This window comes from Lepeophtheirus salmonis, chromosome 6 (genome assembly GCF_016086655.4).
Source record: "Lepeophtheirus salmonis chromosome 6, UVic_Lsal_1.4, whole genome shotgun sequence".
NCBI lineage: Eukaryota > Metazoa > Arthropoda > Copepoda > Siphonostomatoida > Caligidae > Lepeophtheirus > Lepeophtheirus salmonis.
Genome location: NC_052136.2, coordinates 9,786,926 through 9,812,950, shown reverse-complemented (window position 1 = coordinate 9,812,950; position 26,025 = coordinate 9,786,926). Strand labels below are relative to the sequence as shown.

Genomic DNA, 26,025 nt, shown 5'->3' with positions numbered 1-26,025 from the left:
GATGCGCGTGGTTTTATATCTAATTATCTAAGAGATAGTAGGTTTTTATACAGTCCCTATCAAATCTGTTTAATACTCATATACATCAATGTCCAGGGAAAACAAACTCTACATAATAATGATAAGGATTTTAAGTTAAAAGATTTCTTTTTGGTGATAGGATGAAATGGGCTTCAAAGTTGGGATGTACACTCCAAAAATGATGAATTCCGTCCAGTCCGGTTTAAGACCATAAGGATGCGTTTGAATTCACATTTACCAATTTTTTTTTAATTAATTAATACTGTAATTATGTCTACAGATGTAGGAGATTCTAAATTTTGAAAACCAGCCTTACCCTGTCCTTATCCCTAAGGGCACGTCCGAGTGGGGCATAAAAGTCATTCCAGAGGACAATATTTGAAAGATGACAAAATCTTAAATGCCAGTACGTGATGTAATCATTAATAATTTTGCACAAATGTTTGTACGAGTAATATATCCTTTAATTAAGTATAAATTTATTTCAGTATTGATTTACTATGAACTAATTCAAAATTAGAAAACTGAGGTAATTTACTATAATAGGGACCATGGTCTGGAGGGATCATAGCAGCTCAAATTTTAGAGAATTTAGACTTATCATACAGCAGGGAAAAAATATTTTAATTATAATTATTGGATCTCACTTTCAAAAGTATTGAACAGTGATTCATTTTAATATTAGTGAAAATGATACTTTGTACAATGTACATAGATGGCGCTTAAATGAACGATAAAAATAAGAAAGGGAGTGTACGGATACTGTAATATTCTACTTAAATTCCTTTTGATGAGTAACCTTGAGCGTTACTTTTTGTTTGTACATTTAAATAATATGTGATGCGTTAACAGAAAAACAATTTTGAGCAAAATCAAAAAATGACAAAATCCAAATATATTTTTTTTACAATATATACTCATAGAGCCAAATATTTGATAGACATATTTGACTCAATTATAGGTTTTGTATTCAAATTTTGAAAGAAGTAAAGATTAAAAATAATTTTAGCTATAGTTTTGAACTTTTATTTGTTTGAAGTGGCTTAAGGCGGGTTACCACATCTATCTGGCGGGTGCATGTCTAGGTGTATGCATATATAAATGATATCAGGAGAAGAGTTGATATCACAAAAAAACTTTATTTAATCGAATAACAAGAGTTAATAATATATAGAGGGTTGATCTTATGTAGTTGTCCATATTTTATTATTTTCAACAATTTTTCAACAGTAAAATTGAAACAAGAGGGTTTGGAAACACATGTATTTTGTAAAATCATCTGAAAATAGTACTTGGTATAACTTTTTTTCAATGTGCTCTAATAATTGACTCAATACAGACTCGTGTTTGCCACACTCCTTGTTGATGGAAGCCTCTAGACACTCCTGTGAGGAGTAGCAAACATCCTCTCCTCCAGAAGTGCCTAGATAGAGTAGTTCAAGGGGGTTGTATCTTGAGATGAGGGCAGCTAATGTTGAGATCCCAAAGTCCGAAAAGCTGTCCCTTGGGAAGGACTGGGGCTCAGTGATGCAATGATACGGAGCTCCGTCGTACGTAAAAACAAAGTTGTCCCCGAACTTTTATCTGGCCCAATGTAACACTTTCTGATCCAGAAGTTCGATGTAGCCATCTGCATGGAGCCGATCCTTTCTCTACAGAAAAATGGGAGGGCAGGTTCCACAACACCCAATACCATGGTTCCAGCTGGATTTTTTGTTCTGAAGATATGTCTCACTGAAGCTGAGACATGTCAGGATTTTCGTTTGTGATGTACTTATTCACAGTCGCATCAACGGCTAAAAATTGGTCTATAGAAAAGAGCAAAACTTTGCCCAAATATATATTCGACTTGAGAAAATTTAGAATCTTCTTTGCCCTTTCCAACCGCCTCAGCTTTCTCTGTTGAGAGATATGATGTCTTGTTGTCATCCTCTGTGGTTTTGCTCCAATGTCATTCCGGATTGAAAATAATAAAATGTGTACCACTAGATAAGACCAACCCTTTATAAACTACATATTATACGTTTACTTGCCCGACAGATGTGGTTACCCACCTTTAGATTGTCCACAACATGACACCTTTCAAATATATCAATATTTATTGCAAAGATCAATTTAGACTTCATTAATTTGTAGCTTGTAATTTGATAAAAGTATATTTCTATTATTATTAGTCGAAAAATACAAATAGAACACTCTATTTTGAGAAAACCCCTTTCAGCTTGTTTTTTTGTAGACAGACCACATATACACGTATAAAAGTAGCTTTTTGGTTTATCTTCTTCTTTTTTTCTTTTTTTCATAAAGTGATTTTTTTTTCTATCCAATATCTTTACTCTTACATTAAAGAAGTAAGTTGAAGGGAACAAAGTTTTTCCTATTTTGACATGATATCAATCTTGGTTTCTTTCTTATTTCTTTTTTCTCTTCAGAGGATGGAAGAAACATACATTCATATATCATATATCCCTCTAATATCTATTTTTATAAAGTATGAAAAATTATAGGGGAGCTCGTAAAGGGAAGGTAATTGAAATGCATTTGTTTGGAAATTCATAGATATTTACTATAGGTATATGTGTACCATAAGTAGACAGATGCTGAGTTCTTTTAGAAGATGTCTTTATAAATAATGTGAGTTTACGTAGGAAAACCGACCATAGGGTAAGAACCCTTTTTATCAAACATCAAAAAAAGCTACAACCACCAAATTATCACTATAAATGTATTTAAAAGGAAAATTAATGTTCCAAAAAATCAGTATTTTTATGCAATTTTTCTTTGAGATATGGAATAAAATACTGCCAGAAGTAAAAAGTATTATTTATTTTTTTAGGGCGGGGGGGAATATTTAATAAATATTTTCTTAATATATCTTTAACAGTACAATTACTTAATCTGGCCTAGGAGTTGTCTTTTAAGTCCATATACAGGGGCGTCTGCAAGATTTTTTTGGGGGAGGGGATTTTTGGAAGGTGGGTTTTTTGGATTTTTTTTGAAAATCCATTGATATTAAAAAAATTTCAAATATTGATTTTTTTTTTTTTAATTTCAAAAATCCACAGTAATTCTCAAAAAAATTAATTTAAAAAACAAAAAACAATCTAAATTTTGAATTTTTTGAATAAAAAATTCAAAAAACTACAGCTTTTCTCAACAGATTAAATTTTTTGGGAAACAAATCCACAGTCATTCTCAAAAAATAGAATTTTTGAAAAAAAATTCAAACTCCACAACTGTTTACAAAAAGATTAATTTTTGGGAAAAATAATTGAAAAATTAAATTTCAAATATTAATTTTTTTGGAGGAGAAAAATTTAAAAAGTTCTTAGTTATTCACAGAAAATAATTTTTCCTTGAAAAAGATGGAATAATTATATTTAAATTCAAATATTAAATTTTCTAGTAAGAAGCAAAAATTTCTTAATTTGGGGGATGGGACAAATGCCCCTCTAGTTCACTACTTGTGGAGGCTCCTGATATACATAATGTATACTTAGTTCTCAAGGAAAGACCATAAATGGTATACGCCCACATATGTAGAGTTTAAAAGAATAATTTCTACGTTGCTCCAATAAATATTTTTCTAATAATGCAGTTATTTTGTCATTGTTTTTTCTGTGAATTATATCATTTTTTTGTTGATTACTTTATTGTCATTTAATAGAATTTTATAAAAACTTAAAACTCGCTTGTTGAGGACCAATTTAAGATATTAATCATGATAACATCAACTAAAAAGTAGAAGGCTTTTAAAATACTTCTACATCAACATAGTCTAATCGGCTCTGTCGTCATTCGACTAAAGCTTATTTCACTTATAAATATTCCCAATGCACTTTAATTTCAGTTGACCGTAATTATGTAAATACTCTCTAGTCTAATTTTGGTAAATTATAACTCAACTTAGAAATGTTTAAACAGTTACAACGGTTTCTGGTTATCCAAATGCAATTTTTGGACATACTTCGACTTGTACTAAACTAACTTAAACAGTAGAAGACATTTGGAGATATATTGTGCTAAATTTTGTTGTGTCTGAGTTTAACCAGCTCCAAGTAATTGAGACCAACACAATATGATGTTGTAACTGTTTCTATTGCCCCAAATTAATTTCAAACTTAAATCTGATTTTTTTTAAATACAACCGTCACCAATGACCATTGAAACTCTCCTCTGCAAAACAACTACGGAGTTTTATAATCTCTTGGTAGATTCAAACACTAGCAGAGTTTGATATGTAGATAAATATTAAACTCGCTCCAAGTAATTGAGCCTAGAAGCAAAAATGATTGCAACTCTTCCTAGTCTACCCTATTTATATATTTAAGGATTATCTCATGTTACCAAAGTATATTTATAAAAATATTATAGTTAATAAAAAGTGCTATATTTTGAGATAAAATGTACTTTATTCTCATCCACCGTTGAAAGGAAGCGATAATGCATCGAACAAAAGGTATGTAATAGCTAGTGTAATGATAAGTGATCACAATGTATGTACATGGCTTAGTCTCTCAGGATCCCGGGATCTCATTTTTCCGATATTTCTCTTGGTTGTAAACAGCTTTGGGATTTAAGTAGTCATTTCACTATTTCATCATATCCACATTGAAAAAACCTCGTCAAGTTTCATTTAATTATAGTCAATACTGGTCTAACAGCTTCCTGTTTTATGTGTGTCACTGTACTAAGTGGACATATTAAGAACTGTTACAAAACAAAAACTTGGTTTAAGAGGGCATCTGCACTAATCGATCATTCTTTCCATTACCATAGTCTGACTTCTTAATATAGGTTCGACTGTATAAATAATTTTCTAAAAATTTATATCTACTATTTATTTGATATATTTTTTTGTGGGTTACAAAATTTAAAAAAGCTAGAAACATGGCCTATAAACAACAAACCACGCACTTTTAGTAAATGCGAATAGGGTTTTACACGATAATATCAAAAGTATCTCATGGAGTAGTCTGAATTTTTTGACAGAAATTCACTTTCCTCTTAGTGTTTAAAACTTAAAATTCTCCAGTTTTAAAGAGTTGACAAACATATTAAAAAATATCTCTTTGAATAGTCGTAAATATAAATAATAAAATTGTTAGGGATGGGAAATTTGTAAATATAAATAAAGTTTTGTTCTCTTCGCTCTCCACAAAAGTCCTATCATTGGTCAATTTTTGATCGAGGGTGTGTGAATGAATGAGGATAATTAATATTTCTACATCTGTTTTTTGTTTCCTTATTATATGGGCAGTCGTGTCTTGTCTTTTCGGAGAGTGTTTTTAGGTAGAACCAGCTGAAAATTTGTATTGACTCTTAAAAATATAGAAGGAAGTAATTAATTTTCAAAAAAAATATTATTTACTAACCGGATACTGTAATTTTTAAATTTGTTTCCGGGAAATGTATGTAGTATGTTTTTATTTTATATTTTGGAAGAAAAAATATACCATACTAATACTAAGTTGACAATACAGTTATCACCGTTTGGTACGTGTGTGTTTCTTTATACTCGCTCTCTTTTATTATTATCTTCCAAATAAATGCAAGCATTCATTATGGGTCATTATTTTGTAAAAAGAAAGGAAGGAAAAGAGATGTTATTTTGACCATTATACATACATAAATTTGTTCATATTATAACAATATTGTTGCTCAATTCCACTTAATGTATTATGTATAAGTTTAGTAGAATATGGAGAAGTATCTAACTCTACTTATCAATGAAAAACAACTCCACCCATATTTTTGTTTAGAATTGGTCAGAGTACATTGCTTACAAATACATGTTTTGGGTTTTCTTTCAATCTTGATATGAAAACTTGAAGAGTTGCAAATCATGTGACTTGCCAGTACCTTTTTTTTTTTACATTACTATATTTTTTTTAAATGCAAATACAAGTCCAAACACACATTATAAATTAAATATCCCCTTAACGCAATCATCAAGTATATGAAATTTATCAGTTCGTATAGTGAAATTATTATCCATCAAAAATGGTTTATTTGCAAATCTATAATACAAAATTATTAATATTTATATAATTAACAATAGTCTAGTTTTATTGCTTCTATATATTGTTTTATCCCCCCCCCCCACCTATGGAGGCCTATAAAAAGTAAATTTCCCTTTAAAAATTATCAGAAATAGAAAAAACAGATTAAGATTAACAAATAAAGATCCTTGATTGGATATTATTTGTCAACCGTAGGTCATTAAAGTATCATAAATAATTATTATGTGGCTTGTGGTATGACTCCACTGGAGAAGAAGTTCATGATTTTAATCAAAGTGGATACGTAGCTGGGGATTCCAGGTAGAATAATCCTGTTCTTGTGCATTGCCGCGTACAGGATTTCTCCAATGTTGATCCTCAAACTAGGTCCAACAACGACGACCCCCAAAAAAAAAAAATATATATATATAAATAGGGAGTGTTACTCTTTATTATTTATGAGCACACAAGATACTTTATACTTAGATATTGTATCCTCAAGAAAGAAAGAATTGTGACTACAGTATGTAAATTTTAAAAAAATCTTGCACGCCCTCTAGGTTATATTTTCTTTAACTCTAACAATTAGTATCTATGAAATTGGGGGGAAGGTTGCAAGATGCATTGCAACCTTCCCCCCCCAATAATTGTAATTATTATACATATTACTTGGATGTAGATTTTGACGTTTTAAAAAAAGGCCTGTTGCAAACGTCTCGTGTTACAAACTGTTGTTCTTTGTCACTCTTACTACAGCTTAAATGTTTTATTGCGTTTTTTAAGACTACTTTCTACAAAAATCATTTGCAGTTGGAGCATAATTAAGATTAATGTTCATTGTTCATGTATTTATAGATAGGTTGGAAAATAATGTAGGATTTTGAGATTAACTTATTTGATATCTCTATACGTGATATATTTTTACCAAACGTAACTAAGTCAAATAGTACTCTATAGATGGAACGCAAACCTTTTTTTTTTCGTTGGCCAACTTATGCCTATTTTTCTATCTTTGTTATTGATATACATAATAGTTATTAAAATTTAAAAAGAAAATTGTATTAAAATAGCTGTATAATGATTGTCTTTTTTAATTCACATGACGATTCTACTCTTTCAAAAAATAGCCCTTTCCTTGTCAAAAAAATGAAGGAGGAAGAAAAGTGAATTGAGTGTTAATAGAGTATTCTATGAATAATTTGTTAAAATCGATTTGTTTTATTCACAATAATGTATTATAGTGTTGTTCAGTATACCGGGAGATTAGTGATACTGACGCATTGAAAATGCCACTATACTAAATTGATAATGGAACCGGTACTTGCAGCTCTGTGCAACATACAAAAATGACCCACAAATTTTTAACACTCACCTCCAAAAAGTTGTCCTTCATAAAAAAAACATATTTTTGAGCTACCACAATACATATTATGAGGACGATCCTGTAAGTGTATACCCATTCTCCCTTAACGACATTTTTGCTTAATATTTTAATTCAAAAATGTAAAGAAAAGTAGCAAAATACCCATACCTATGTTTTTACCAAGAATTTTTACGTAAATATTGATATCGTACAATATAAAAATGTATCCTATTGTGCATTTGTAATTTACATTTTGCGTTGTACTATTTTGATGTTCGAAAAAAGTGTTTGTTCGGACTGAAGATACCCTAAGAATGTGGTGACAAACTTTGTCCAAATTGTCCAGTTGTGCTATGTTCATCTTTGCATTATTTTTATTGTTAGTAATGGGAATTTTGAAGAAAAACGTTATATCTTTTTTCTCCCAGCGCACCACAAATGTCCTATCAATTGTTATTTTTTGATCGAGGGTGTGTGCATTAGTAAACACTTTTGAGGCACATGTTTCCTCCCAATGGGTTACAATATCTGTTCATCCTATATACGTAACCTCCACATCTCTCCTTTTCAAAATAAAGAGGTTTCCGGATTCAAAATGAGTCTTGTTTTTCGGAATGGCCTTAACATGATAAATGAAAATTACATTTTCTCTTCTCCAAAAGTAGCTTTTTATACCACATAAACTCTCTGTTATGTATGGTTTAATTGTTGATTATAAAATGCAAAGTTCTCAGAAATAAATTGTTTGTAGACGCATGTTGGAAGTGAAAACTCAACTTAAGAGTCACTTTAGTTACAATCTTCCTCTGTAGCCGTTTTTGCCAGTCTTCTCTACTTACACGAATAAAAAAAAAAAGGATTTTTTTTTATGTGCAGTCTTTTCTTTCAAAATTTTATTTCAGATAGATGTTTTATACGTACAGTTTATAATGAATAAAATGACTTTTAGTTTCTATATTATTCGTTTTTACAAACGAATGATATACAAAATATGCAAATTTATTAATGGTTTTGCACATTTATATTATATATAATACGTATATTCTGTAGTTTAGAAAAAAAAATGTGTAGGTTAATTGAAATATTTAAATATATATTTAACTTTGGAGTTTTTCTTTCTTTTTTTATTGTTTCAATATAATTATTTGTCTTTTATTCTTTGTTATAGGTATGTTAAAGAAGTTTATAATAGGATGTTTCAATAAAAAGGGGGAAACTATATGATGCTAAGGAAGTTTTATCACATTAATCAACATTATCTAAGAGCTCAAAAACAAGTATGTACAAATTTCAGCTAGATAACAGTATATTTAGGAGTTCCCAGAAAATATATACCTTTCTACTGTGTTTTTCTGGGAATTGTGAACTAATTTTCCCCATCTCCACTTTACTTTAATCATACTTTATACATTTATTTTACTTTATACTCGTATTTATAAATAATTAAATCTCAAAGTAGCCACACTTACGTCTTAGGCCTGAAGGTCGTGCCGATCTTCTTAATATATTCCTGAGACATGCGAGTCTACTCTTTCTCCAAGGCAGCATTTAGGACATCTTCATTCACATGAGAGGTAACACAGACCTTCATATCGATCGCACCTCATATCCCATAGTCAAAAGGGTTGCATTTTGGTGAGGACAGAGGCTAAATTGACCAGGACCAGAAATTTGTCAAGTTGTCCTTTTGAGTTTCTTTGGGCTTGACGCTTCCAGGCCTCCTCTCAAACCTTTTTTTGCCGGCTTTCAGCCTTTTAATATTGGTAATGAGACCCCAGGAGTAGTGAACGATGTGTTGACACATGAATTCTTTTAAATTCTGCCTTAGTTATCCTTGGTCTGATGAATAAATGTAATTCACAAGAACTGTTTGTCATTTTTATTTAACAGTTGATATTGCAGGTAAAGAATAGGATAATTATTTGGTAAGTAAGTAAAATATTTCCAAAATTTTATTTAATAATTTAATGCTAGATGTTGTTGCAATTCTCTTATTTAATGCACAGTTTAGCCTTTAAGCATCATATTTATGAAATTTTTCTAGCCAAACCCTTATGTTTCGTCAATGGCCACCATGACGTGGCCTAATAAATAAGAATACTATTAAGCAAGTATATGTGATGTTGCTTTTTTTAACACTATTGAACTGTAAAAGTGTTCTCTGGCAAATAACTCTTTTGTAATGAGAAAATTAAGTAGTAATTTAGAAAAAATATATTTTGTTCTGGAATGCTTTAATTTATCAGGGCATTTATTTTTTGTTGAAGGTGGTTAAATTTTGAAGGAAAGTGTTATTTCGGCGAAAGGATCTGGGGATGTAAAAGAAACATATTATATATTTTATAGGATGTTTTTATGAAACACTTTAACGTACAAATAGTTACACGGAATCCATCAATAAAAACAATGGTAGGTACAAAAATAATAACTGGTATTGAAGAAAAAAAACACACACACAATATTTATATTTTTTTAAATACCTCGCAGATGTAAAATAAACTGTTATTTTTAATTCCAAATTCAATGCACAATCAATTCTTAAATTAATTTAATTATGTTGACAATATCAGGCACTTTGCATTGTTAATTTTGTTTTTGACAGATAAAAGAGTTTGACGTCTTTTGTTGTGCTACTAAATTTTCTTATATTGAACAAATGGAGCAAAAAATGAATTTAAGGTAAAATTCTTAAAAAACTTTTGAAGGATTATTTATTGCTGGAAAATGTAAATAATTTTTTTAAATTTTAAATAATAAACAATCTATCAAAAGTTTTATTTTAAATTATCTACAATTTTTTTTTGTTTTTCTTTTATGGTAGAAAATTGCTGAGCACACCAAAACACGTATTATCTTTTTATATGTCAAAAACAAACAAACAATGCAAACGCTGTGGATATGTGTACCAAAAGAATAAAAAATTAACTAATATTCGAATGAGAATTAAATTCGGAATTAGGAAAATAAATTTTTAAATAATAAAAAATGATTTCAATACACATAATTATTTTTGTGTCAATCCTTATTCATTCGGTCAAATCTAGTTTTAGTACTTGTAACTAGCTGCTCACATATGTTTAACTTTACAGAGTGAAGATTTGAAATTGTATCCTTTCCATTTTTTAAAGAAAAATGTCAATATATTTTGAATGAAAGTTAAAACAATGGGGTGAAATGCCTTATTCTATCAAATCATCATCCCCACAAAATCATTTGGATACTATTTACAATAATATTCAGTCCAATGAGCTGAAGTAGGGGATGGGACATAGGAGGAGTATGTGGAAGAGCCAGGGTAACATTCCCCATTATCTTAAAGATTTAGTAAATAAACTTAAAATATATTTACATAGACGTAAATAAAATAAATTTGAATAAATCTTCAACTCTTGACCCCCAAATATAAATTTCAAATTCTGACTATGGACTCTGTGGAGGCCAATGTTTTTTCGATCTAAAGCTTATATTTTTGGCTATTTAGAATCTACTGTTGAAAATCTTTCCAGTGTGAAACTTTATAATACACGAAGATGCAACTAACTTTCTACATAGATTAGTGATTCTGTAGGTCACTATCTGCCTTTCAAATATTGAGACAGGGGCTGCAAATAAATCAATCATTCTTTCCTAACGACATTTTTTCTCTTTCATCACGTGGTTGACTAAAGCAACACGCACTGTCTATCAATAGCCTACTTGTGACTATTGTAAAGAGTCTATAGGAAATTTTAATAGTGTGACACATCAAGAAATATATATAAATGATTTGACAGTAATTAAACTTCTTTTTTAATCAGTTTGTTAAAATGATTCGTTTTGTCGTGTTAAATGAATCCTTTATATAATTATATTGTAAGCAAAGAAGCTAAGTTTTTGTTTAACCTTTATGATTTAAAGACCAAAATTTCGTCATAACATTTATTTATTTATATACAAGTCGTCGTAAAACCTCATAATTGGAAATTTCTCATTACTTCACCTATGTATAATTGATTTAAGATTTAAAGAAAATACTAAGTTAGGATTTGAAGGAAAATAACGGAGGATTGATTAATTTCTTTGAGTACGAAAAAAAAAAAACAAAAAAAACCTTAGCTGTCATGATACTTCATTAAACTAGCTACTAGCAGCTATGGGAGAAAATAAATAAAGACAAGTCCCACTCCGTATCAACTAAGAACATTGGTAGGAATCCTCCGTTATCGATCCTCAATTCTACTTTAAGTCTATCAATAACCCCACACAAAATCAGGAATTCGCCTCCAAAAACTAAGGCACTGTATTATGAACTTTTAAATATTGCCAAAAAACTCACTTGAGAGAACCGATCAGAGTAGATGATTTTAGAGGGATTTTAATAGATGCCACAGCAAAATTATTTTAATATCAAAATAAAAGAGTTTATGGAAAGTTATGGGACATTGCCTCTGGCATAATGAGGTTCATGCCCTCTGAATCAGAAAGTCACATGTAAAACACCTTATCGTCTCTCAGATAAGCTATAGCTGTGGAAGTTTTTATTACTGAAATTTTTATTAATACTTTTAACACTTTTTTAGTATTTGTGTCCATTCTTTCAATATGTTAGTTAATTAATTTATTTATTTTTTGTTCCAATATTGTTAATTGAACACTTAATTTTTTTATAAAATTTTTTTGAGTTGAAACAATAAATATATATATATATAAATTAGTCAATCCATGGAGATCTAATTTTAAACTATAATGTTTATTTATGTTATTATAATGCAATTCTTCTAGGTATTTTATTTAATTATTTATTGTAGTAAAAATGTAATAGTTAATAATAAAAAAAGACCACAAAAAAAAATCTTCTGTGTAACTTTTGTCATTTATGTGCACAAACATTCGTGGTTATGTTACACTATATATATATTTTGCTGTTCACTCCTCAATAATTAAAGAATAATAATAGTAATAGACTTAGTACAGTGCGGTCAAGCAAATCGTGTACAAAGGTATATGTGACTGATATTAACGTTTTACGTAAGGAGTAGAAGTTTGAAATATTGTATTTATTTAAGTATATAATTATTATAATTTAATTTCAAAATGACCCTCATTCACTGCAATCAGGGCCTCCCCCGTAGGTCTGAAGCTGGAACATACTCTGGCCACGTCAGAGGCCTTTAGAACTTTAATACTTGGATAATGAGTGCGTTAAGCTTTTCTCTCCACATTGTACTAAATCCCGTAGTCTAAGGGCGAAAAATCTATAGAGGAGAGCAGCCACATTGACCAGGACCAAAATCGTACAAATTCATCTCACACCACTTTTGAGTTTTAACAGCCTTTTGGGCTGATGCTGAATCTTGCTGCCAAACATAACCTCCCTGAGGATAGGTTTGGTCCAGCCAAGGCTTTATGACCGTTCATAACCTTCAAATACTCCTCAGTCTTGATTTTGAGACCCTTTGGGGACCAGTAAGGAGGCATTGCCCTGCCATCAGATGCCATCACACCCAACACCATGACCCCAGCCGGTTTGTTTGAATTTGTTAGAAGTGTTCTTTATCCAGTTCAAAAGTATTTTTCCTTTGGTCACTCTCATTCCCATGATGGCCTTGGTAATGAGCTGTCAATGCCTTCTCTTGTAGCTTTTGAGCCCTAAGTCCCTTGTTACATCAATAATAGTCGCTTTGGAGAACCCTGTGGCCTTCGATACTGATATTTTGGGGTTATCATGGATGCTGGTCTTGATCTCGGCCAACATAGGTTCTTTCCGCTTCCTATTGTGTCCACCACTGCCTTTTTTCCTCTGAAGGTTATTTTCGGACTTGATCATAGCCTTGACTTTATAAATACTACAAGTTTTATAGCACTTCTCCTTGTCCCTGATCTTTGAGATTGACCAATTGGCTCCTAGAAGGGCTGCAATTCTTTGCCTCGAAACTTGATTTTTCTGATTAATTGAAATTAAATGGAGCTAATGGCCATATTCATCGGCCGAATTAGACAAAAACAGGGGCAATGTTCTGCTCAATTCTTGATTTCGAACATACTAAAGGAACATTATTATTATAAACTTCATAGAGGAGTACTTCTCAGCCAAAGGCATAACTAACACAAAAAAGTATACAACTTTGGACAGGAGTTTCACAAAGCATTCCAAACAAGCTTCAAGATAATATTCTAAAAGCTACTTTTATTTTTAGTTAAAAACATATAAACGTTGAACTCGTAATTCTTATGGCTCTTGCACAAGACACACATATCTGTCAAGTATACATTTACCCCACTGTGAATAATATTCTTGAATTCTACTCTGAGTACAACAAAGACTTACTCTTATAATTACTCCCCTACAAATCATGTTGGCCACCAACTCGTGGTTACACTTAATACTTTTATCTTTTCTCTTCACAAACGATGATGATAGGTTTGAAAAAATAAATAACACTGTTAAAGTTTTACGCTAAAAAGGCTTATGATTTACTATTCTAATTATCCTGCATTCTCAACTCTTGAGGTCATTTTTTGTGCCGTATGACTCACATCAACACTTATTTTATTTGACATACATGATAAATATATGTTTATTACATACTATAATATCAAAAATGACAGTTTTGTTCATTGCATATTTCCATGATTTTCTCCCCTCCCCCCCCTTTCTTTGTCTCATAATGAACTCATCAAAGTACAAAATAAAACTTTTAAAACATGATGATGATTCACGTGTATGACACAAATATATGTGTGTACGTTTGTAGTAACAAAGGGGTGATTCATTACTACGTTCTTTTTTTCATATATATTATTTATTTTTATTTTTTTGGCGGGGGGGAATGAGAAACAATTTGTACAAAGTTTTATATCATATTAGAAAGCTCTCTCTAACATAATAAAAAATATTAGATGTAGTTGGAAATAACTAAGACATACCCACTTACATGTCTATAATATTTTTTACTTCTTCCACCTGATCTATACCTATTTTATGGGTATGTAAGCAAAATGATCGATATACCATTTATTATTACAAAATATTGATATATTTATAAATGTAAGCCATTTATTCGTCTATCCTATAAATTTAAAGTAATGAGAGGCCGTTTGTTAAGCCGTAGAAGCCATCATCTTTTTAATAGTGCATATTATTTATATCTGCAACTCCTGTTTATTAGAGCAGCATTTTCCAAAGTGGTTGCCGTGGGACACTGGGGTGCTCCTAGTCCAGCCTTTCCCAAAGTTAGCGATACCTTTTATAACAAACACTAAAGGGGATTTGGTATTTGATATTTTTGATAATTTTCATAGCAGAAAAACTTCCCAATTCTTAACATTCTTGCATGTGCAATAGATGATGCACCATCTATTATAGGTCGTCATCGTGGCTTCATCATTTTCTTGAAGAAAACCATACCTGATGTACACAGGGAACTGTGTAATCCACAAAAAACATCTGGTAGCAAAAAACTTCAGTGATCGATGTTTAATGAATATTGTTATTGTAAATCAGATCAAAGCACTTTTCTCAATTCCAGACTGTTTCAATAGCTTTCCGTTTATAATGTTGAACCATTTGTACAAACAGAAGTTAGATAGCTATTCAAGGAAAACTGCCTACAGTAGTTATATGCTTTGTTTAATACAACTGTTAAATTTTTCCAAGACTCTAATACTTACCTCTATGATGTTCTAAAAAAACATGAAGGACATTGATTATTTGTCAAATGTATTTCAAAAAAAATTAAATTAATTTGTATTTGCAAGGAAATTATGTCAACATTAATACATTCAAAGTCAAATCTGTTGTATCAACCTTCCTGCCTTAGGGTTAGTTAATCAAACGAAATTTAACCCGTCATGAACTTTCCCGATTTCCATGCCCCTGTGAGTCGGTTGAAGAAAATAATATATGAGATGTTAGGATTTAATTGTATTGTACTCACCAGGAAGAGTTGCAGAAAGACATGTCTGAAAAATATTATGATCGTTTATAGCTAAAAGTACCAGACTAAAAATCAATAATGAGAAAACAAGAGAGAGGTAGAGGACGTAATTAATTTCAATCAAAAATGATAAGTCCAAATTTCAAAATATCAAGACTTTTCAACAAAAAAAAAACCTCTGACCTTTTTCTAGGACTATGGAACAAGCTGACGATAAATTGTATTGATTTCCAAGATTATATTTGATAGAACATCCCTTTAGTGTTGTTGCCTTACTTTTTTCCCTATCGAGGAACAAACATATAATTACTAAATGTGGAGATCTACGTCTTTTCTTTGTGATTTAGAATCTGACGTGGAGAAAATAATATCCTTACACCAAATACACCCATTCCGTTCGCAGAAATTGTCAAAAATTGTACTTAATTTATTAGGTTCAAAAATTGTACTTAATTTATTAGGGTCAAAAATATATTTTGTGCTTCATTAATTAATATGTTATGTTCATTTTGGAACACCATAGGTTTATATGGAAGCTTAGGGTCGTGGGGAAGTTTGAAAATGTTTGGGAAACCCTGTCTTAGAACTTTTGGGGGTGCTGCCAAAAAATACACATTTTGACATTTAATTTTGCTGACATTTTTTTTATAAATGTATTTTAATACATTCTTTTTACATATGAAGGGATATAACTTGAAATTCGTTTTAGATAAATAAATAGATAAAGTTATTTGTAAAAATATGTATCAAGTACAAATTGGGAGTAATGTGTCATGTGAGTAGCCCTCTGGGGTCTGTATGACTGTTCCACATGTTTCATATTGTTCCATTGTTTAACTGTAAAAATACATTTGACTTCAAAAAAAGTAAGGAACAATCAACACCATTATGGATCGTTTTCTATGAAGAAAATCCCCACAAGAACTGGGCCTGGTTGACTATGAAATGAAGTCTCAGCCTACTTTATGTACTTCTTTTTAATTACCCAGTTCTTATTGTTGGGTTATTGTATGTTTGTATCCCTTGAGTGGCCAAACAAGTTTGTTAAGTACTTTGTAAGCATACTTTTTAAAAGATTACAGTTATTATGCTCTGTTCATTATGTCTCGTTTAAATAAACAGGGGATTTTCATGTAGGCTTTGCAGTGTCTTTTTTAATCATATTTCATATGGGGGTGTCTTAAAATTTTATGTACTTTTAAAAAGGGACCCTGAATTAAAAAGTTTGAAAACAAAGATAATCCAGTTTTAACGATTTTTTGGATTGTTAAGCGTTTATAGCTTAAAAACTGAATTTTGATACAACCTGATCACTGACAAACTAATTTTGAGAAAGACATAGGAGCCGCCCAACGGCCTTGAAGTTTTACAAATTGACGTTTTTTTTCTCTATAAATATTGTCATTTCTTCTTCAATTGTATCAAAAATAAAGTCGTATATCATTCATTTTATTTTTTAGCTTTTTTGACATGGGTTAGTTATCTCAAAAAAAAATTGTACTAACTTTTTTTGTGTTCTTATCTTTTATTGAAAATGGAATAGGAGTTATATGAACATTTTAAAGCCAATTACTCCCAGTGCATATTCTGTTTCTTAATTGTTTTAATTAAACAACAATATTATCAAATGTCTATGATATGTTGTATACCATTTTTCCTCAAACTACCCTTCAATTATAATGGCAAAATTATATTTTATAATAAAATTACGAAACACTTTTTTATACCAAAATCGTTTTATTATCACAAATGAACAAATTTTGGTTCAAGACTAAGTTTAAAATATAATTTTTACTACCTACGAATTGGCATTCAATGGTACTTAAATTTGTTTATAAAGAGATAATATACAAAAATCAATGTTAGTTTATATAATATGTAAAGTTCGTAGCATGTGAAAAATTTATTTTTTTAGAGTGATAAATTATTTTGAAAAGAAAAATGTAATAATTTTCATTGACTACAAAAATACACAGGTGAAGAAGAAAAAAAGAGTTTTATTTCTAAAAATTAAGAATCTAGTATTTCGAAATTCATTCGTACTCAAATTAACGAAGAGAGTAGATTTTTTTTTTATGGCTCATGAAAAAAAAAAAATATTCTGTAATTGCAATATACGGTGAGAATAAGCTAAATCTGAAAAAGCAAAAAAGATTTATCATAAAGAAGAAGGAGTAGATTTACAAGTTTCAAATTTCTACAAAAGTTTTATGATTTTTTGAAGAAAATATGAAAGTAACTTTTTTAATATTTTGTTTTTATTTAAATCGTGGAACAATTAATACGGAAAAACATCCTGATTTTGCTCCGCGCGGGAATAAAGCCAAAGAACATGCCCAACCTGTGTATGCAGTAAGGACAGATTTGAAGCATATAGGTCAACTTGTAGCCTTAAAGTCTAAAGTTTGGCGTGAGCTCGGTTTATGATATTTTTGTACTTCATCCATGTGGCCCATCAACACCAGATCTGAATCAATTGGATTACAGTGTATGGATGGTTTGAGAAAGGGAAGCATATCAAATCTTCCACGATATAGCGGATTGTACACATCATGTTTATAGAGCCCGTTTGGAGGTTGTTGGGGCAGTCAATGGGAATGATATTGAATAAATTATAACTTAATTATAGAATGATTTATTTAATAAAATTTCAAGTTTCAACCTCTTATTTTTCTTGAAATAAATAATCACATATTGCTGAACTAACATTTGATAAGATATCGGTTACGCAAACTGTACTTTAGATCAGCAATCTTTTATCTTTTGATGACTCATTGAATAGAATACGATTTTAAGCTATGTGACTTCTAATAGGTTCAAAGATCTTCTTGACAATTTTTGATCAAATTCAGCATTAAAAGGAGCTCAGAACTTGGAGCAGGATTTAGATACAGATCTGAAATTTTTTATATAAATAAGACAAAAAAATATAATAATATGTAAATTATTCATGGAATGAACCATCTACAAAAGTAAAATTCAAAGTATTTTAACAAACTTTACAAAGAAAGTTTCATCTCGAAATACATTCGAAATGAGTATGTTTTGTTTTGACTATTTTATAGCAACTGCATTAAAAAAAAATACTTTAAAGAATATATGCATATATAAAATGGAACAATCCAGAACAGTACTTTCTTCATTACCCATAAATCTATATTAAATGAGCATAACACTCTTATATACACATAAGTATTTTGCAAAAAAAAAAATATGCAAAGACAATATTTCTTTTAGCTTAAGGGTGAAAAAAATAAATAAGTAAAGGAGCATTTTGTTGTTATTTTTCCTCATATCAAAATAGTAAATATGAAGATAGGATATTGAATATATTTGCAATACATTCTGAACTAGCAAAAATGGACTCTCCATTCTTTCATGTCAATATATTTACATATATCGATGGTATGGGAAAAAAAAAAGAAGTGCATTGTTGTTTTCGCAGGAAATTTTATTATTATTTAATCTTTTCACACTTCTTAATGTTTGAATTTTTTATTACGCCTTTCCTACCAAACAGCACTGTATTTTCTTATATTTAATTCATCGATAATAGCAACATCAGAAACGACATCAAAATGGAGGGGGAAAGTCGTCTATTTTTTATTTTCATTTTATGGGGCCTTTTAAATAAATAAAAAATGAGATTTTCTTGAGTTTTTATTGAGCAATATAGTTATTTATAAATGTTTTTTTTTAATATGGAAGGTTTTTAATAGAAAGACGGAAGGGTAAATGTAGAGAGGGGTATGAATCATTAAGGGTATGATTTCTACTTTTGCAATATGGAAATTCTTGCAATTTTTTATTGTTTTGTTTTGACTTCCATTATCACTTTTAATGTTAGGTTGTAAATGTACCGGCTTTTGATTAGGTTATGGTAGGTTATAGTCATATTGCAAGAAAATTCAAAAAATATTTTAAATCATAATGTGCCATGGGTTTTAGAGCTATCCCTACTACGAAATTTCATAATTAGAGCTTTAAAGAATATGATAAAAAAATCTGTGCGATATATTTTGTATTGGGATAAATGTTTCTTTTTTTTTTTTTTTTTTTCAAAATTGTGATCATTATCAATTGATTCTTGAAGAGTGATTATTTAATTATAAATTAACTACGTGTGAGTTTACTAATGAATAATGGATAGTAACATTGAAGGTTTGTTTGAGAGTTATAAGTATAAGTACTTATTAGAATGAGAGAAGAATTTAATTAGTGATGGGACACTTCAAAAAAAAAAAAAAAATGCTGCCTATTCCGATTCTTCAATAATTTCAATAATAGTTAAAACATAAATCAGGTGCGTCCAAAGGATTATACTTTGGGGGAGCTTGGTTTTTGAATTTTTTGAAAAAAAATCCAAAAATTAAATTTAAAATGTAGAGTTCATGATATTTTCAAAAATTCACATCTATTTATTTCTATAATTTCATTTTTTGGAAAAAAAATTTTAAATTTCCAATTTATCTAGAAAAAAAAAAATTCTGGAAAAAAATTTCAAAAACTAAATTTTATTTATGACATTTTTCGCTCAAAAAAATCAAATATTTAATTTTCGGAGAAAAACTTCAAAAATACATATTAATTTTTACAAAAAATTAATTTTGTTGGGAAAAATTTTATTCAATTTTATAGTAAAAAGCAAAAGTTCTTTAATTTGGGGAGGTGGGTATTATTTTTTTCCATAACTAAGAAAAATAATAAATAGTCAAATGCCAGTAATGAATAATAATCAGAAATGCAAATTAAAAATTATTTTTCCCATGCCCATCCTAATTCCAGAAAAATACTTTTTTTTATGAAGACATTTCTTTATTTTTCTTACTTTCACAGCTGAATGCAGATAATTTTATGACAGCAAAGCTACTTTCCTCCAAAAAATTAATGAAATTGTTTGGGTTACTATGTGATTATTTGGATTTTTTAGCATACGGACAAGTCATATTTTGCACAACTCTACAAACTTTATTCAACTTCTAACTGCTATAGATATGAGCGTATGACTTTACAGCTAAGTATGTAGTTGTATTTATTGCCTTCCTCCCGCAACTATTCGCAGCTAGTATAATACAACATTCCTTCTTATTAGACATTCTTTAAATTACCATTGTTTTCATATCCATTTCCACTTTCGTTCTTTAACATACTAGCATGTCAGATGATTTACAAGTTTAATTGGCATTCTACCTTATGATATATATTTTCTAAAAGTTGCTATGATTTTGTCTACATTATATCTTTTCTTCTGAAAAATCTTGTAAATTAATAGACTTTGGGGAAAAATTAGTAATGACAATGCTACAAATAATGAAAAAATTGGTATCGAGACAACTGTTTTTTAGCTCCTTTTCTCTGGGGATGAGAAAAAGTTGAGAGATACACTAATTCATATTACGATTTGAATAATATTAAGGATGAAGATTCAGTGGATTTCAAGAGATGACTCGTAACCATTTAGCCATATAAGAAAGAACCCTTCTTGCCAACATATATAATAAGGATTCACTGCTAATGTTGAACTTCCCATTTATTAGTTTTATCATTCACACTGAAAGGCATTTGTGTTATTTTTATTTCAAAACTATTTACAATATAATACATACATTAACTGACATTTATTGTCTCTTAATAACATGACTTGATGTGCTCATATTTATACAAACTAAAATTATGCAAATCGATATTACCATAATACTCCAGTATATTAAAATTATAAAGCAAACATTTACTTAAGATATAGGTTATGTAGGCATATTTATGAGCCATTATTGACTTATTGAAATATGCATAGAAATAAATAGGTATATTTGTTATCAACAAAAGTCATGGATAAACTTTAATTTATAGTTTGTTCATCAAGTCGTTATCTCTACTACTACCTTCACTTTTCTTCCAAATAGATGCAAAATTATAAATGATAACCAAATAAGAATAAAAACATAGCCAATATTTATATACTCGTCCATGTTTAATTTTTTTGTCAGATGGAGTTGCACTAATCAAGTATAAGTAAACGTTATACTATTACAAATACTCCTTCTGACCTAGGAATCTTATTTGAAGTCCATATAGGTACAAGAAGTATATTTATTTCCTTCTCTAGGAACGACTGGGACGCGAACCTACGTATTTTGAGTTCAAGATAATAATTTTCAGTTGATTTAGTTGTTCATTGAGCTACATGGAGAACAGGTTGTTTTATACGTCGTTCCATTTCTTCTTAATACCTGTACCCCTTCAGTGTGGGCGAGCATTAAAATAAAGCACATTTAAATGAAATTTATTGTTTTGAATTTTGTAGCTTAATTATGTTATAAACTTCAAATAACATACCAAAGTATATATTTACATTAAAAAATTGTCTAGATGACAAGTCTATTTTTTATTTTTATCAAAAATTGCCAAATCGAAATATACGAATAAAATTTTTTTTAAATTGCAGTAATTTCATTAATTTAGAAAACGTTGTCATTCGTAAATTTGTTTTTTGGGACATTAGTGACTTTTCGATATATAACTCAACCCCTTATTGAGTCTTCTTGAGCTCCAAAAAACAATTTTCGTGTTTTGGGTATAGAATAAGCCCTCCTTATATAACTACCCCCCCCAAAAAAAAAAAAAAAAAAAAAAAAAAAAAATCTGGTCCCCGTCTTTACTAGACCAGGTTCAAAAGAGGCATCCCTTCCAAAATTTCAAATTTCAGCGTTATACGTTCAACGGTGTGGACTGACATAAAAGACACACACACATTCCCAAACTCTATTTTATATATATATGTTAGGGACAATGTGCAAAATGCCCGTCTGAGCGGGAAATCAATAAAATTTCTAATAGTGTGGCCAATGGGCATTTTAACTTCATGTACAAGCAATTTGATCATTAAGGACTTGATTAAGATACAATTTCATTGCAAGCAATTTGATAGTCTAGTGCATGGATGTCCAACCTGTGGGTAGTGGGCAACATTGGGACCCAACGAATGTTCATGTGTGGCCCACTACTCATTCTCACTTAAAGTAGTATTTTTCAGCAAAATTGTCATAATATCATCAAAAAGCGTAAAAAGCTCATAACACAAACAAATATTAAATATATTTGAATTTATCTTGTTGTTTTTTTTGTTTTTGTTATTCGAGACTCTAACAGAATTGCCAGTTTAGCTTTTTTCAGTAGTTTGTCCTTCAAAAATTAAATTTGGCCTTTATTTATATTTCTTCTAAAATTGAAACAAATTTGTATTTTATAGTTTTGTTTTATATAGCCATTTTTCAAAAAAATAAATTAAAATATTTCAAGTGGCAATGCAGCCCATAATACTAAAATGCTAGACATCCTTGATCTAGTATATTTTTATTAAAATTTATATCGTATTTCGAAATCAAACTATAGTATGATAAGAAATTGTCACAAGAGACTCCATTTTATTTTCCCAAATGTACATCGGCCAAAAGGCTTTGTAGTTGGACCCAAACCTATCGCCACCACTATCCTGAGTATCAAGGAACCCTTCGAATATATTATAATACACCCTGCTCGACGGGTTACGCTAGTTTATTGCTTGTCCACAGGGGGTATCAAAATCCATTCCCGTCACTATCCTGAGTATCAAGGACCCCTTATAATATCTTATAATACACCCCGCCCCACGGTTTGTGCAAGTGAATCCCTGGTCCAAAAGGTGTATTATTACCCCCCCCCACGCTTCTCTGAGTATCAAGGACAACTTTTACTATCCTATAATTATAGTTGATAATATTGTAGAGAAAAACGCGTGCGAGGAGGAGGGGGGAAAAATACATATGGTATCATTGTTTAAAATACTGATGTGATTATCATCTGCCTGCTTTATTATGATTTTTGAGGGTATAACGAATGTATTTATTAGCAAAATGTTTAATGAAGATATACTACGTACAATTGACTTCGACGTTTTTTATCCGTTACAGTAGATTTGAAAACGTCACACTCCATGAAATTGTAATTCATTATGAACCTTATTCTCAGAATAATAGCTAATGAAACGACAAAGTAGAGTATTTGAAATATATTTGAAGCTCAAAGTTAAAAAAAGAAGGCTTTAATTAATTATAATCTACATACTAAAAAATAAACCATTAAACATTTAAGTTAAATATACAAAATAAAACAATTAAAATCATATAACTATTAATAATAAAAAATTATAAATACAGAATATTGAAATAATAGATTGATCCAGAAAATTTTTTCTTGTTTTAACATCGGAATTCAGTTAAATATGTCATAACTTTAGGTTGCAATACACAAACGAGACGTGGAGTTTAATCAAAAAGATTGTGCACAGGATAGATATATCTCTACCGATGAGATCTAACTAATTATTAATAATAAAGTAAATGTCAAAATCATAAAATTAGACAATAAATATACTAATAAAAAAATGTTATAAATAAATTCATCGTAAAGATTTAGAGCAAAAGCTAATTATGTAGTAATGCCCGGCGATATTACTCCCTATTAAGAGCATCAAAAAAGATTTTTCCCCGTTATTTAAGTATGCTTATATAACAACATACTATTATCATGATGGATATACACAATTGTTAATTATAATGCAACACCCAATGTAACTACCCTCGTTGTTGTGACCATTTAAACAGTTGTTTTTGCCTTTTATGAGTTTTCTGAACACCATTTCTTGGAGTCCATCAACCATAGTGATGCGCCTTTAGTGATAAAAAAGTAATATTTATTGACTATGTAATATTGGAAAACCTAATTATCATACCCAAGTCTTAAAGCGAAGTAAGTAGTCTCAGACAAACTAGTTGCAAACCATCCAAAGCTACTACCCCCGTTGTTGTGACCATTTAAGCAGTTGTTTTTGCCCTTTACTGAGTTGTGTATGATAATTCTTGATATGTTTAGCTAAAATAGAATCATATTTTATGGTTAGATTTAAAAAAAAGTTGAATACTTACTGTGAGATAGTACAAAATTCAGAGTTCCATTTCGATATTCGTAAATACTTTTTACTGATAACTTGATCATCATTTGGTGTGGATGACTCAAAACATTTTTATATGTATTTCTATAAATGACATCAGTACCAACATCCTCCATTAATTAAATGATGGTTTCTCGGGAAGGGATATGTTTACCCTTGTATTTCTCCATAAATTTTTTGAACGTAGATGATTAGCAATGGATAAGGTTATATTACATGCAATAAGCATCGTTGTGAGATCAAAGTTAAAGTCTGACTTGATGTATTCATCGTCAAATTGATTTTATAGATGAATATCCATAACCTTGTTTTGAGATGAGGATAATGAGTGGCGTGTAATTCTAGACAGGGGACTAAAGGCACATTTATATCGACAAATCCGACAAACCATCTGTTCCTCATCCGGTAAGTATTTCCCAAATTCCTGGGCTTCCGTTTTCATAAATCCAGACAGAAGGCGACGTCATTTTGGGGATTTTATTCAGTTCTCTATCGACTATCACCATCTCATATTATATTAATATTGAATAATAAAGGCGGGAATGATAACGTTCATGATTGATAGAAGAAGATGTATATTATTTAATCAATGATGCCATAAGTAATTCTTCTTTTCTCCTCGCACGCTTTTCTATTCTTACCAAAACTATCACCCTTACCTATAATACACTCCACCCACGGGTTGTACAAAAGATCCGTAGGTTCAAGAAGTGGATCATTAGCCACCACTACTGCTTCATTAAATATCAAGAACCTTCACTATTCAAACAACTCAAGCGATTTAAATTTTTTGGTATTATAACTAGTGACCTGTATTAAGGTATGTGTAACTTTGGTGGTGGTTTATGACCATCATGTGGCTCCTCTGCAACGAGAGGGCTCCGGTGTTTTTTTATTTTAAAATGTAAGCCAAAACAGTGAGCAATTTGAATGAACGTGATAAAACGTGGGTATATGAGTGTGAATACAGCAACAAGTAAGGATTTAATAAAAATTTAGACTAAAATTGGTGACCCCCTATTCAGTGATGTTCTCTCATTTGATTCCTGAGATTGAGGATTGACATTGGAGTAATTCCTTAGTGGATACAAAGTGGATCTTTCCTTCCTTCTCTTAAAGCTAATACAATAAAACTTCATGACCTCTAAGATGCTCTCCTACTATACATTTATCACTTAATCGAGGATTGCATCTTAACTTTCGGGTTTTTTTTTTAACTAGTTAGAAGGGCATATTTTTACAAATTTATCAATAGTAATGAATGTTTTGACATTCCAATTACAGAAACTAGGTACTTTCCATATTAAAAAGGCAATAAAATCCACATTTGATATGTATAAACAACGTTGTTTTTTTTACTTTGTTATTTTAGTGACATGCTCATGTGGATTAAATTTGGAATGAAACAGCAAAATTATGAAAGCTTATTCATTCATTCCCTTGTTTAAGAATTGACAATATATCCGATGATATGAGGTTTCTAAGAATTAACATATTTTCTTTAATATTCTCTCGGGTGTACTTATTATTCTCAAGTAGAATGCCTCTTTTTTTACAGCTCTCATGGAGTTACCACATTAACACAAAAATGTGACGTCATCCATAGATTTTCTCCTTATCAGCAGTGTTATAAAGATATCGGTTGGTTGAATTCGAATTTGCTCTTGTTAAGCAATAAACAATATGCAATTATTCTTTTAATAATAGCTCTTTTTTTATTGAGAAGAATCCTAT

At 30.0% G+C, this 26,025-nt stretch overlaps 1 protein-coding gene and 1 long non-coding RNA gene across 8 annotated transcripts in view; one reads left to right on the top strand and one right to left on the bottom strand.

Moving 5' to 3' along the window:
- Window positions 1–26,025, top strand: part of LOC121120121 (uncharacterized) — a 362,813-nt gene that overhangs the window by 290,636 nt on the left and 46,152 nt on the right. For 4 of the 7 annotated variants that reach the window (XM_071889083.1, XM_071889085.1, XM_071889084.1 and 1 more), the window contains one exon: window positions 8,555–8,663. The exons of the other annotated variants lie outside the window; for them this stretch is intronic. The gene's annotated coding sequence lies outside the window, so the exon portion shown is untranslated. The remainder of the gene's footprint in view (window positions 1–8,554; window positions 8,664–26,025) is intronic. 7 annotated transcript variants of the gene reach the window in all.
- On the bottom strand, window positions 15,106–15,623 carry LOC121120123 (uncharacterized). Its single transcript, XR_005864910.2, has 3 exons — window positions 15,486–15,623; window positions 15,303–15,367; window positions 15,106–15,241 (listed from the first exon to the last, which is right to left on the bottom strand). It is a non-coding gene; the product is annotated as an uncharacterized lncRNA (long non-coding RNA).